General features: G+C 51.3%; 2 long non-coding RNA genes across 2 annotated transcripts; both read left to right on the top strand.

Moving 5' to 3' along the window:
- Positions 1-65: 65 nt before the first annotated feature.
- Positions 66-2348, top strand: LOC103880267. The gene is made up of 2 exons (XR_001898006.2): positions 66-271; positions 1906-2348. It is a non-coding gene; the product is annotated as an uncharacterized LOC103880267 (long non-coding RNA).
- Positions 2349-7564: 5216 nt separating this feature from the next.
- LOC108583397 lies at positions 7565-11334 on the top strand. Its single transcript, XR_001898004.2, has 3 exons — positions 7565-8164; positions 9707-9986; positions 10928-11334. It is a non-coding gene; the product is annotated as an uncharacterized LOC108583397 (long non-coding RNA).
- Positions 11335-14475: the final 3141 nt, after the last annotated feature.

A 14475-nucleotide genomic window follows, 5' to 3' on the forward strand; every position in this document is an offset into this window, starting at 1 on the left:
TCCCAGATCCCATTCCCCATGCAGCCGCAGCCCTACAGCGTTCCCAGTTTTGAGGGTTCCGGGTCTGGAGTCCCGAGCCTGGGTTGCACCTGCTCTTGGCCTGGAGGTGACTCCCAGAGCCTCAATGCCAGCTCGTGAGGATGGCTTTACCCAGCCCGCGTTCATGATGCCAGCAAGGCAGGGCCACCAAAACAGAAAAATGGAAGATACATTTTGTGGAAAGATTGTGTTATTTGAAATTTCAAAGAGAGCACTGCAGTCGTCCTCACAGGTAGAAAGAAGGGCATTTTGCAGGGTGGAGAGGGCAGGACCATTTATTTTAGCACTCGGGGTTTCTGAAGGTTGTTGTCTCCTGAGGGATCCTGAATTCATTTTAGGATTGCTAGTCAAGGGCCCTCTGGGTCCCCCCAAGACAGGCACAGAACTCTCTCCCTGAGTGAACGTGGGAAACAGGCTGGGGACTCCCCCCAACCCGGATGCCCCACACCTCGGGAAGAAGTTGTTAAATCTGATTCTTCCAGACCCATTTCAGCTTGGGGATAGAGGGTGTGATCCTGCTATAAATGGGGTCCTAAGTTCTCAAACACGCCTGGCAGCTGCAGATTCTGCCTTTCAGGCACCGTTTCCCTTTACACCCTGAGAAGTAAGGCCTCAAATGGAGAGGACAGAGACTGTGCTTTACTTTCTGGGGGAAGGAACCCTTTCTGCTGGGCAGGCATGGGGCTGGGTGTCAGGAAAAGGGCCAGGGACCTAGTCCTGGAATCAGATTCCAGGAAGGTTCCCTAGGAAATGCTCCCATGCCTGCTGCCTTTGGCTCACCAGAATCCCCTGAGATGCACACCTTCACACAGTAAGACAGGCACAGAGTTGCTCCTATACCAGCTCGTGATGTGTTGTGTGGGCTCTCAAGGGTTTGTTTATTTATTTTGTTATTTGAGACAGGGTCTCACTCTGTTACCCAGGCTGAAGTGCAGTGGCACGATCATAGCTCACTGTACCCTCAACCTCCTGGGCTCAAGTGATTGACCTTAGCCTCCCAAGTAGCTGGGGCCACAGGCGCCTGCCACCATGCCTGGCTAATTTTTTTTTTTTTTTTTTTGAGACAGAGTCTCGCTCTGTCGCCCAGGCTGGAGTGCAGTGGCACAATCTTGGCTCACTGCAAGCTCCGCCTCCCAGGTTCACGCCATTCTCCTGCCTCAGCCTCCTGAGTAGCTGGGACTACAGGCTCCCGCCACCACACCCGGCTAATTTTTGTATTTTTAGTAGAGACGCGGTTTTACCTCGTTAGCCAGGCAGGTCTCAATCTCCTGACCTCGTGATCTGCCTGCCTCGGCCTCCCAAAGTGCTGGGATTACAGGTGTGAGCCACCACATCCGGCCAATTTTTAAAATTTTTTTGTGGAGATGGGGTTCTTGCTTTGTTACCCAGGCTGGTCTTGAACTCCTGATCTCAAGCAATCCTCCCACATCCCAAAGTACTGGCATTACAGGTGTGAGCCATCATGCCCAGAGGGTTTAATTTTTTTGTTTGTTTTTTGAAATGAAGTCTCGCTCTGTGGCCCAGACTGGAGTGCAATGGTGTGATCTTGGCTCACTGCAACCTCCGCCTCCCCAGTTCAAGTGATTCTCCTGCCTCAGCTTCCTGAGTATTTGAGATTACAGGTGTCCATCACCATGCCTGGCTAATTTTTGTATTTTTAGTAGAGACAGGGGTTTCACCATGTTGGCTAGGCTGGTCCCGAACTCCTGACCTCAAGTGATCCACCTGCCTCGGCTTCCCAACATGCTGGGATTATAGGCGTGAGCCACCGCGTCCAGCTAATTTTTTTTTTAACTTAGTTTCTAACACTTAAAAATTGAGACTCATAAAACTGATTCTTTTTTTTTTTTTTTTTTTTTTTTTAAGACGGAGTTTCACTCTTCTTGCCCAGGCTGGAGTACAATGGCACAATCTCAGCTCACCCCAACCTCTGCCTCCTGGGTTCAAGCGATTCTCCTGCCTCCGCCTCCTGAGTACCTGGGATTACAGGCATGTGCCACCACACCCGGCTAATTATATATTTTTAGTGGAGATGGGGTTTCTCCATGTTGGTAGGCTGGTCTCGAAATCCTGACCTCAGGTGATCCGCACACCTCAGCCTCCGAAAGTGCTGGGATTACAGGCGTGAGCCACCATGCCTGGCCTATAAAATTGATTCTTTAAAAAAAATCAGAACATTTACCGATGCTGGACCCGCCTTCCCCACCTTCAGGGTCCACTTTCTAGGTGGCCACAGTGCCTACTTGGCCCCTTTAGCATTTGAGTTTGCAACTCTGCTTTTGGAGTTAAACATGTTTTAGGAGTCCTGGGATTCTGACTGATGCTATTGTGAATTTGATGAAAGAAAAATTTCTCCTGGGGTTTGTGTCTGGTGTTTTCCAGGTGTTCTGTTTTTGGGATTTTGTTGTTTTGTTTTTGTTTTTGTTTTTCTGAGACAGAATCTCGCTCTGTCACCTAGGCTGGAGTGCAATGGCACCATCTCAGCTCATTGCAACCTCCACCTCCCAGGTTCAAACAATTCTCCTGCCTCAGCCTCCCGAGTAGCTGGGATTACAGGAGTGTGCCACTGCGGCCAGCTAATTTTTGTATTTTTAGTAGAGACGGACTTTTGTCATGTTGGCCAGGCTGGTCTCAAACTCCTGGGCTCAAGCAATCTACCCACCTTGGCCTCCCAAAGTGCTGGGATTATAGGCTGAGCCACTGTGCCTGGCCAGGTGTTCTGTTTTTGTTTTTGATTTTTTAGAGATGTGGTCTTGCTATATCACCCAGGCTGGTCTCAGACTCCTGGTCTCAAGTGATTCTCTCGCCTTAGCCTGCTACGTAGCTGGGACCACAAGTGCAAGCCACCACACCCGGCTTCTAGGTGTTTCAATCCTCAAGGCGAAGAGAGACATGCAACTTAGCAAGTCAGTACTGTATTCAAGCCAGAGTGAGCAGTGAACTGAAAGCTGAAGTGGGGAGGAGTCCTGGAAATGATGACACTCTTCACTCTGCCAACCAGGAGGAGAGCTGAGTGTCCAGGGTCAGGGAATTTGTTCCTGAAAGGGACCCTTTCACCCCACACAGTCCCAGGAGTGCACCAAGCCCCCCAAAAGTGGATGTGTCGATGTGTCCTGACTCTTGGGCAGAAGTTTCTCTACCAGCAAAAGGGGACACTTTAGGGATACTGGGGGAGTCCAAAGGTTTGGATCCCTCCATGGGATCACCTAAACTAGGTCAAATGAAGTCTGAGCATCTATTTAATTGTTCAAAGAATATTTATTGGACATCTACTATAAGGCAGACATTAACTTCTTCTTGAGAATGAGAGGTATTCCTTCCAAGGCTGGCTTTTGGATCTAGGCAGGTCTAGGAGAGAGGGTTACCACAGTTTCCATGTGGCAATAGCAGCCCCTAAAAGAGCTCCAAAAGGCGTCAGGGCAAGGTGAGTCAGTAAGCAGAGCAGACATTAAAAACTTAAACGGGGCCGGGTACAATGCCTCGTGCCCGTAATTCCAGCACTTTGGGAGGCCAAGATGAGCTGATGGCTTGAGCCCGGGAGTTCCAGACCAGCCTCAGCAACGTAACGAGACCCCAAATCGATTTATTTCTTTATTTATTCATTTAGAGACGGCGTTCTGCTCTGTCGCCCAGGCTGGAGTGCAGTGGCATGATCTCGGCTCACTGCAAGCTCCACCTCCCAGGTTCACGCCATTCTTTCTGCCTCAGTTCGAGAAGCTGGGACTATTAGGCCAGCCGACCACGCCGGGTTAATTTCTTGTATTTTAGATTAATTCCAGAAGGATTCTGATTCCAGATTCACTTGTTAGCTCAGTGTTGAGTTATTTCACCGCCCAGCCCCAAACTCTGCTTAAAAACAACAAAAATCTGGCCGGGCGGCTCGCCTGTAATCCCAGCACTTTGGGAGGCCGCAGGCGGGCGGATCACAGGTCAGGAGATCGAGACCATCCTTGCTAACACGGTGAAACCCTGTCTCTACTGGGAAAATACAAAAATCCAGCCCGGCTGGCATGTGGCTCAAGCCTGTAACCCAGCACTTTGGGAGGCCGAATGGCTGGATTGAGGTCAGAGGATCGAGACCATCTGCCACACGGTGAAACCCCTGCCTCTACTAAAAATACAAAAACCTAGCTGGGCGAGGTGGCAGGCTGTAGTCCCAGCTACTCCTGAGGTTGGAGGTAGGAATGCTGTTCCGGGAGGCGTGAGCTTGTGAGCTGAGATCCGGCCACTGCACTCCAGCCGCCCTGGCTACAGAGCACCTGCCTCAAAAAAAACTAGCCTGGCATTTCTCTGTAGTCCCAGCTGCTCAGAGGCTGAGGAGGCACATGGAACTCCAGGAGGAGCTTCCATGGAGTCTCTATTGCCCAGGCTGGAGTGCAGTGGTCTGATTCAGCTCAAGCAAGTCTGGCCCCAGGTTCATGCCATTCTCCTGCTCTCAGCCCGGCGAGCAGACTACAGGCGCCACCACGCCTGGCTAATTTTTGTGGGCTTTTAGTGAGACGGGTTTCACCGTTAGCCAGGATGGTCTCACCGGACTCGGATTCATTCCCGGGCCAGCTCCCAAAGTGCTAGATTGGCAGGTATGAGCCACCGCGACGTACGCATTTATGACAAAGTTTCTTTAAAATTTAAGAATTCCATACAAGTCCAGCAGAACACACCTGCTGTCTGCATTCAACTCACAGGTCATCTGTGCAGGGACGTACTTACCTCTCAATATTTTACTATAACTGGGGCTGGGCTCAAGAATTGACTATAACTGGGGCCGGGCACAGTGGCTCACGCCTGTAATCCCAGCACTTTGGGAGGTTGAGGCGGGCGGATCACCTGAGGTCAGGAGTTCGAGACCAGCCTGACCAAAACGGAGAAACCCCGTCTCTACTAAAACTACAAAAATTAGGCGGGCATGGTGGCACATGCCTGTAATCCCAGTTACTTGGGAGGCTGAGGCAGGAGAATTGCTTGAACCTGGGAGGCAGAGGTTGTGATGAGCCAAGATCACGCCACTGTACCCCAGCCTGGGCAACAAGAGTGAAACTCCGTCTCAAAAAAAAAAATTGACTATAATGCACAAAGCCGCTTAGCAGAGCTTCGGGCATAGTAAATACTGAACAAAGGCCAACTCCTGTAGCTGGTGGCTTCACTGACTCTGAGTAAGGAGAGGACTCCTCCTTTAGTAAATAAATGATGATCTACTCTCAGAGATCGATCTGACAGTTAAGTCAAGACTTACAGAATAATAAAAAATAGGGGAAAAAGACCCATCTGAAGTAAGAAAAAAATAATAGGTACTAATTAAGATGGCTAAGCCAGGTTGGAGACAGGGAGATGTAGATTGCCTTAGGAAGGAAGGAAAGAAGGAGACGACCATAGGGGAAAATAAGAGAACTGAGCAAGGTAAATAAAAATGAGAATAATAAAGAGCAGAGCAGGCCTGGCGCGGTGACTCACACCTGTAATCTCAGCACTTTGGGAAGCCAGGCGGGCGGATCATGAGGTCAGGAGTTTGACACCAGCTTGGCCAACATAGTGAAACGCCATCTCTACTAAAAATACAAAAATTAGCTGGGCGTGGTGGCGAGTGCCTGTAATCCCAGCTACTTGGGAGGCTGAGGCAAGAGAATGGCTTGAACCTGGGAGGCGGAGGTTGCAGTGAGCCGAGATCGCGTCCAGCCCGGGCGACGGTGCGAGACTCCGTCTCAAAAAAAACAAACAACAAAAAAGAGCAGAGCAAATATTTAACTCTAAAAGAGGAGAAAAAGAAACCAGCAGAAGTGTTAGATAGGACCCAGGGAATACGCATTTTTAAAAGATGAGAATTCCCAGGGCCACCGGACACCAGGGCGTGAGAGCCTCCGGAGGCGGGGAGGCTACCCGGTCCCAGAAACCGACGCGGCCGCAGGAGGCCCAGGAGCCCCAAGTGCATCTGTCCGCACAGCCCAGCTGGTCCGCACCGCCCAGCGACTCAGTTCACAGAACACAGACGCTGGAGCAAGTCGCCCAAGCAACGGCCCCGCCTCGCCCAAGGGAGGCACCGCTGATTGGCCGCATCCCCGTGGCCCCGCCCCCTTCCCTGCCCCCCACCTCCCCGCCGCCCTCACCTGCGCGCTCTGGTCCGCGTCCCCGATCGGCAGCTCCACGGAGCGGGGAGGGTCACCCTAACGCGGCCGACCCCGGCCGGTGTCCCCACGTTTTCCGTCCGGCTGCCCCATTGCAACTTCCGGCTTGCTGGGCCTTCTCGCGGCGCCCCACCTGTCCGGCCCGGGGCGCGGGGGCAATCGCGGCGAGGGCACCCCAGCCTGGAGTCGGCTTCCGCCCGTGGGGAAACTGAGGCTGCCTGGTCGAGGGCCTCCACGGGGGAGCGCCGAGGCCTCCTGCATGCCTGGGACCCGGGGGTCTTAAGAAGGAAGAGTCCAACCTCCGGAACTGGGATTCCGATCCATGAGGCGCCAACCCCCGCCAGGGCGCCCGGGTCCAGCCTCCCCGGCCGAGGGTCGGCCTCACACTCCCCTGTTTCGGGTGTTTGGTTTTGTTTCAAAAACGGGACTATACTATATGGTCTACCTGGGACTTACCCCCTCTGTGTCGGTGATATATATCTTAGAGAATGTTCAACATAAAAAACATAGAGAAAAGGAGAAAAATAGGAGAAAAATGCAGCGTTGCCTTGCTTTTTTTTTTTTTTTGAGACTGAGTCTGGCTCTGTCGCCCAGGCTGGAGTGCAGTGGCCAGATCTCAGCTCACTGCAAGCTCCGCCTCCCGGGTTTACGCCATTCTCCTGCCTCAGCCTCCGGAGTAGCTGGGACCACAGGCGCCCGCCACCTCGCCCGGCTAGTTTTTTGTATTTTTTAGTAGAGACGGGGTTTCACCGTGTTAGCCAGGATAGTCTCGATCTCCTGACCTTGTGATCCGCCCGTCTCAGCCTCCCAAAGTGCTGGGATTACAGGCTTGAGCCACCGCGCCCGGCTTTTTTTTTTTTTTTTTTAACTAGGGTGCATTCTCTTATATGGGTCTGTTACAGTTTCCTTAACCAGGCTTCTACTCACCACCCACGTCTTGACACCCTTGCCTTGCAGTAACAGGAAACACCCCAACAGCTACTACCGTGGAGCCTCGGTGGCTTTCTAGGAATGAACAGACATCTGAGCTTGCAAATAGGGCGGGAGTGGAGGCTATCCTCATACGCCCGCAGGAGTGTCCTCAGCCCCAGGATCCTGGCCTAAGCCTGGCTCACAAATCTCAGCCTGGGCAGCCTGCCTATCACAGTTGGGAAAACAGCCTATTCCTCTCTTGAACAAACCCCGGGAGGACAGGAAGAGCATCCCTAGGCAACAACACCAGGTGCTTCTCACTCTGTCGCCGAGGCTGGAGTGCAGTGGTGTGAGCTTGGTTTGCTGCAACCTCTGCCTCCTGGGTTCAAGTGATTCTCGAGCCTTGGCCTCCCTAGTAGCTAGACCTACAGGTGCATGCCACCATGCTGAGCTAATTTTTTGTATTTTTAGTAGAGACGAGATTTCACCATGTTCATCAGAATAGTCTCTAACTCCTGGCCTCAAACGATCTGCGCACCTTGGTCTCCCAAAGTGCTGGAATTACAGGCATGAGCCAGCACGCCCAGTCAGCACTTCTTTATTTGATTATCAGGCTTGTTAGCGTCAGGCAAGCTGTGAACTTCAGGACAAGAAAACCCCAAATACCCACATCCTAGTATCCAGTATAGTGTCTCTACCTGGGAGCTGAGACAGCTTACAGGATGGGCAGGCCGGAGACTCTTTATTGGAACTAAGTTCAATAGTCCCTCACGCAGGCTTTGAGGTTGGCCCTGTGGGTTGGAAATTAGGGTAAATTAAATTACTTTCCCTTTAGGGGTTGGTGGATTTTTAGGAAGCCGGGACTCTGTCATCATCTGAAAATACCCATTTCTGATGCTACTGCCATTCCCTGTTACCTGATACTCAAAGCATCGCCCAGTGTTGGGTGGAGTTTCGGCTGCATTCACTCATACATGAGCCAAAGTCGCTGAAGCCAGCAGGGATGGGAGCCTGTAGGAGCCACTCTGACCAGCGCGGCATTGGAGGAACCCTATTGGAGGCCCCTCACGGGAGCAGATGGCAAGGGCGCCCAGGTACCTGCCTTGCTGTCCTTTTACTTCCTATCCCCACCCCAGTCTTGAGATTTCCTCCTCTCCATTCTTTCCCACAAATCTCTATCATGTTCTTATCACTCTCTTGAGTGTGAAAAATGTAGAATTTCCATGTTTTCATCTCATTCTTTTAAAAATTGTGTTTTTGTGGCCGGGTGCGGTGGCTCATGCCTGTGATCCCAGCACTTTGGGAGGCCAAGGAGAGCAGATCACCTGAGTTCAGGAGTTTGAGACCAGCCTGACCAACTGGAGAAACCCCATCTCTACTAAAAAAAATATATATAAAATACAAAATTATCCAGGTGTGGTGGCGCATGCCTGTAATCCCAGCTACTCAGGAGGATGAGGCAGGAGAATCACTTGAACCCAGGAGGCAGAGGTTGCAGTGAGCCAAGATCACACCATTGCACTCCAGCCTGGGCAACAAGAGTGAAACTCCATCTCAAAAAAAAAAAAAAAAAAAAAATTCTGTTTTTGCGAATGCTTTATACTGTTTTGTTGTTGTTGTTGTTTTAAGAAACCAATTAAGGATAAGAACCAGGGCTCCTTAGATAAATGGCCAGTTCTAGGACTCTGGTAAGAAATGTGAGATGAGCCTGGAGAATCTAGTGGTACCAGGAAGGACAGGAATGCTAAACAAAACAAAAAAAAAGTTAGTGACAGGGCATGTTTTCATTTATTTTTATTTATTTATTTATTTATTAATCATTATTATTATTTTGAAACGGAGTCTCATTCTGTCGCCCAGTCTGGAGTGCAGTAGTGCAGTCTCCAATCTCGGCTCACTGCAACCTCCGCCTCCCAGGTTCAAGTGATTCTACTGCCTCAGTCCCCCAAGTAGCTGGGATTATAGGTACCCACCACCATGCCCAGCTAATTTTTGTGTTTTTAGTAGAGATGGGGTTTCACCAGGTTGGCCAGGCTGGTCTCAAACTCCTGACCTTAGGTGATCCACCCACCTCAGGCTCCCAAAGTACTGGGATTACAGGCGTGAGCCAGCGTGCCCAGACACCCAGCTAATTTTTCAAAAATTTTTGTAGTGACGAGGTCTCACTATGTTGCTCAGGTTGATCTCAAACTCCTGGGCTCAAGCGATTTTCCCGCCTCTCAAAATGCTGGGATTACACGTGTGGGCCACTATACCCAGACCTACTTCCTTCTTAATAATATATTTCTAAGTAATAACAGAATTGCCCAAATGAGCATCCTACAAGCAGTTGGCTCTGTGGAAACTCTGTTATGTCTCGGGGGTGCCCAGTGCCCTGGCTTTCCCTGCAGTACACAATTCTGCACTTGCAAAGGGGAGTGCCCCAAACAGGGAACTCTCTGCAGGTCTTGCTGGAATCAATAATATGTAAATACTAGAGAGGGATGTACTGCCACTCTTTAAGCAGTCACCTTGAAGATTGCTACTGGCAATAGAGCTTTCAGAGAGAATCACAAAGCAGAAAGTTCAAGGTCCTTTGAGAAGGAACTGACATGCAAATATTTTATGTTGTGTGTTTGTTTGTTTTTTCTTCTTAGAAACAGAGTCTTGATATTTGCTCAGTCTGGACTCCGACTTCTGGGCTCAAGTGAGCCAATGGCTTAGCCTCTCACGAAACTGGGACTACAGATGTGAGCCATTGCACCCAGCTTATGCTGGGAGTTATTCGGAATCATATGCTTTGGCACTACCTTGCAGTAAGAAAACTAAGGTGCTTAACCAGTTAGAAGGGCCTCGCTCCTTATAGGGGTTTCAGAGCAGGGCCAAGATGGTCCTGAACAAGCCATGCTGGGACCACCCCCAGGACAAACCGTGGAGGTAGGTTCAACACTCTCTCTCTCTTTTTTTTGTGGCGTGTATAGGGACCAAAATACTTTCCCAGCGCTGTGCAGTCTTTGCAGCTGGGACATGGTTCTCTCTCTCTCTCTCTCTCTCTCTCTCTGTGTGTGTGTGTGTGTGTGTGTGTTTGTGTGTGTTTGAGACACGGTCTGGCTCTGTCATCCAGACTGGAGTGCAGTGGTGTGATCATGGCTCACTGCAGCCTCAACCACCTGTGCTCAAGTGATCATCCTGCCTCAGCCTCCTAAGTAGCTGGGACTACAGGCATGCACCACCATGTCCAGCTAATTTTAAAATATTTGTAGAGATCTCACTGTGTTGCCCAGGCTGGTCTCAAACTCCTAGGCTCAAGTGATCTTTCCACCTCAGCCTCCCAAAGTGCTGGGATTAGAGGTGTGAGCCACTGCACTGGCCTGGACTGTGGTTCTAAGTGCTCACCCTCCCAAATCCCAAATCAACAAAAATTCTACTGACTGGGAGTGACCTACCTTCTGGGCAGGTCTTTTTTTTTTTTCTTTGAGACAGAGTCTCGTTCTGTCACCAGGCTGGAGTGCAGTGGTGCCATCTCAGCTCACTACTATCTCCGCCTCCTGGGTTCAAGCAATTCTCCTGCCTCAGCCTCCCGAGCAGCTGTGACTACAGGCGCCCGCCACCACGCCCAGCTAATTTTTGTATTTTTAGTAGAGACAGGGGTTTCACCATGTTGGCCAGGCTGGTCTTGAACTCCTGGCCTCAGGTCATCCACCTGCCTTGGCCTCTCAAAGTGCTGGGATTACAAGAGTGAGCCACCGTGCCCGACCTTGCCGGGCCTTTAAAATAATAAATTTGCTGCAAATCAAGCTGCCCCGGCTCATTTTCTCCCTTCCCCGGTGTCCCCCGGGGCTCCTTCCTCATTTCCCATCTCCCCTTCTTCCTTGCAGAGGTTTTGGACTCCTAATTATTTCAGCAAGCAGCTGTGTTCTCCTAAGAGACCCCGGTGCCCTGCACTTCGCCTATTGTTATTCTTCCTCCGCCCTCCAGCAGCCACAATAGTCTTTCCCCGCAGGAAACACCACAACTCTGAGGTCCCAGAACCGCCCCAAAGCCACAGATGGCTATTGAGTGCTTTAAATGGGGCGAGGCGGAGCTCAGATGTGCTCTCACTGTAAAATGCACACTGGATTTTGAAGACTTTTATGAGAAAAAAGAATGTGCAGCAAGTCATTAACAATTTTCTGTGTTTGTTGAAATAATAACATTTTGGATATAACGAGTTAACTAAATCGTATTATTAAAATTAATTGCTGGCCGGGCGCGGTGGCTCAGGCCTGTAATCCCGGCACTTTGGGAGGCCGGGGCAGGCGGATCAACTGAGGTTGGGAGTTCGCGACCAGCCTGACCAATATGGAGAAACCCCTGTCTCTACTAAAAATACAAAATTAGTCAGGTGTGGTGGTGCATGCCTGTAATCCCAGCTACTCAGGAGGCTGAGGCAGGAGAATTGTTTGAACCCAGGAGGTGGAGGTTGTGGTGAGCCGAGATCGGGCCATCGCACTCCAGCCTGGGCAACAAGAGCGAAAATCTGTCTCAAAAAAAAAAAAAAAAAATTAATCGCACCTGTTTCCTTTTACCTCTTTAATTGTGGCTACCAGAAAATTTAAAATTGCGGCTGTGGGTGGCACCACACTTCTCTTGGAGGACACTACTCCAAAGGTTCCCCCTCCCACTCCGCACACTTCACCCCAACCCTGCAGGGACCACACTCTCTTTAGCGCCCCCTAGTTTCAGGTACGGATTCATACACGTTTATTATCTTTAAGGTCTCAGTGCTTTTGCAAACCTCCTCTTCTGCAACCCTCTCCTGCAATTCATCTGGCAGGTAGGATCATCGTTCATGCATTACAGAGGAGGCAGTGATGGTTTTCAAATGAAAAGTGAGTTCGCCAAGGACACATGCAGCAGGGCTGTGGAGGGCCTAGGGCTAGAAGCTCAGTCTGTCTCCTTTTACATCCCTCGTTTATTTCCAGAGCTGTTCCTACACCTGAAAAGCACCACTCCCCCTGCACACCCTGGCAGATGACCAGATTAGATGTCACTGGTAGCCCGAACGTCAACAGACACCCAGCATCTTTCAGAAGCGACCATAAGCCATTCGAGGAAACATGCACAGGGTCCTGCTTGTCCTGGTCTTGTCCCCAGTGCCCAGGGCAGTGAGAGCAGCTCTGCCCGGAGGCCAGTCCCTGAGGCTCCCTCGGTGGCCTCAGAACTCGGAGTACACACGTGCAGTCCTTACCTCCCAAAGATAAAACCTCCCACTTTGCTCTTCACCTATTTCAGACTGCTGTCCCATATATGGTCACCAGAGACATATGAAAACAACTACAGATAGCCCCAAACTGAAAACTTCCCACTGTCTACCCACAGTAGAATGAATAACTGATGTAATGAGGAAAATCATTCACCAATGAGAGGGAAAGAACGCTCGATGGCATGGAGTCCCAGCTGTAGTCCCAGCTCCTTGGTAGACCAAGGTGGGAGGATCACTTGAACCCAGGAGTTTGAGTCCAGCCTGGGAGATATAGCAAGACCTTGTCTCTAACAAAATAAAATAAAATAAGTGGAATTGGGAGAATTACAATTTTAAAAGAAACAAAAATTTTTAGTAGAGATGGGGTTTCACCATGTTGTCCAGGCGAGTCTTGAACTCCTGACCTCAGTTGATCAAAGAGGCTGAGTGCAGTGGCTCATGCCTGTAATCCCAGCACTTTGGGAGGCCAAGGCAGGTGGATCACCTGAGGTCAGGAGTTCAAGACTAGCCTGGCCAACATGGTGAAACCCCATCTCTACAAAAAATACAAAAAAAAAAAAAAATTAACCGGGTGTGATGAGAGAGTCTCCACGCCTCTCGCTTCCCAGCCTCTAGTGGTTGCCTGGTCCCGCCAAGGCCACACCCGCTCCGGCGCTACAGCACCCCACCCCGCCCCGGACACGCCCCCTCCTGCCCTACAGAACCCCGCCCCGCCCCTTGGCCTTCGGGCCCACTTCCCTGGGGGCGGGTTTTTCTGGCCCTGCCACTGGACAAATTATGGTGTGGGAGGAGCCCGCGACTGGAAGCGCGAGGCGCTGGACGCGGGGAATGCAGAGCAGACCAAGGAGAAAGACCGTCGTGCGCAGGGAGCACTAGACAACTGAAATAAGAACAGGATGAGCTCAGATGTTAAGTGCAGGAAAACAAAGACCCGGCAGATGAGCCAGTCAGGCGGGTCCAGGCCCCAAAGGACCGAGGGGTCTAGGCCGGGGAAACGGCCAACACCTGAGAGGTGGTCCTGACTCCCCGGGGGCTCTGAACGCTCAGTAAGGCACGAGCTGCAGCCAAGGGCACAACCCAAGAAGGCACTTTAAGCACAGGGAAGGAATTGGTTTGGGCCCAAACGCTGTTGGTGAGGTCACTTCCCTCCTGGGGAGCCCTTGCTTCGTCATCGGTAAAGTTGGGACAAAACCACCTGGCAGGACTCGGAGGACTTTAGGTGACCGTTTAGATGGAGCAGCCTCTGCCCCATCACATCCTCCTGTTCCATTTTTTCCTAGCACCGTCGCTGCTCCTTTGCCCTAAAATGTAAGACCCTGAGAGCAGGGCCTTATTCCTCCAGTTTCTCTCTGGGTCCTTAGCCCCTGCTTTGTAACAGTGCCTGGCACACAGGAGGCCATTGCAAAGAGTAGTCACGTGAATGAAAAGCCTAGCAAAGAAACCAGCACACTGTGGGCATTTAAAAATGGCAGCTCTTAGCCCAAAAGAAAGATGGGCAGACCTGCAAGGGGCACCAGGCCAGTCTTCATTTGGGAGGTGGTAGTTCTGGCTTGGGGGATGGTTACACTCACACATGCTGGGATTGAAATCTGGATTTCTCACTTTGTCTTCATGTCCCTGGCCCCGCCCTCTTCCCATCCCGCTCCCAAACTGGGAGCTTAAGGGTTAACTCTAGGAAGCCCCTCATCACCTGGATGGGATGGGACTGGGGCAAGGAACTTCCTGTTCCATTTTCCCAGAGCCCTTCCCTAGGCTGGCGGAGGCTGGCTTTGGCCCTGGAGTCCTCAGAGAACCCCCCTAGCATCTCTGCCTGTGTAGTGGGGACTCGGAGTGGTGAGTTGGAGGGAGGCCGGGGTGCAGGCTGCCAGAACGGGTGCTAGGAGTTCACAGCAGCTTGGAGAGAGCAGGGGAAGCTCCAGGCCTTGGTGCTGGGGTGGGGGCTGGAAGAGCCTTGGGAGGATGTAGAGGGTCTGCTGGGGAGCCTTGTGTCAGCCAGCTTGGTGGACCTGTTGCGATGGGGGCGTTGGGGAGGAGGGAGATCGCAGAACTTCCTGTGACATTGAAGAAGGCTGGCTTCACATGCTCCCAGGTGGACTGATGGGCCTTGTCCACTCAGCCCAGCACGCAGAGGGAAGCCCACCACCAAACAACAAATCAGGCATCTGCCAACTGTGTCCAGGG

The sequence above is a fragment of the Papio anubis genome, chromosome 18 (genome assembly GCF_008728515.1).
Source record: "Papio anubis isolate 15944 chromosome 18, Panubis1.0, whole genome shotgun sequence".
Lineage (NCBI taxonomy): Eukaryota > Metazoa > Chordata > Mammalia > Primates > Cercopithecidae > Papio > Papio anubis.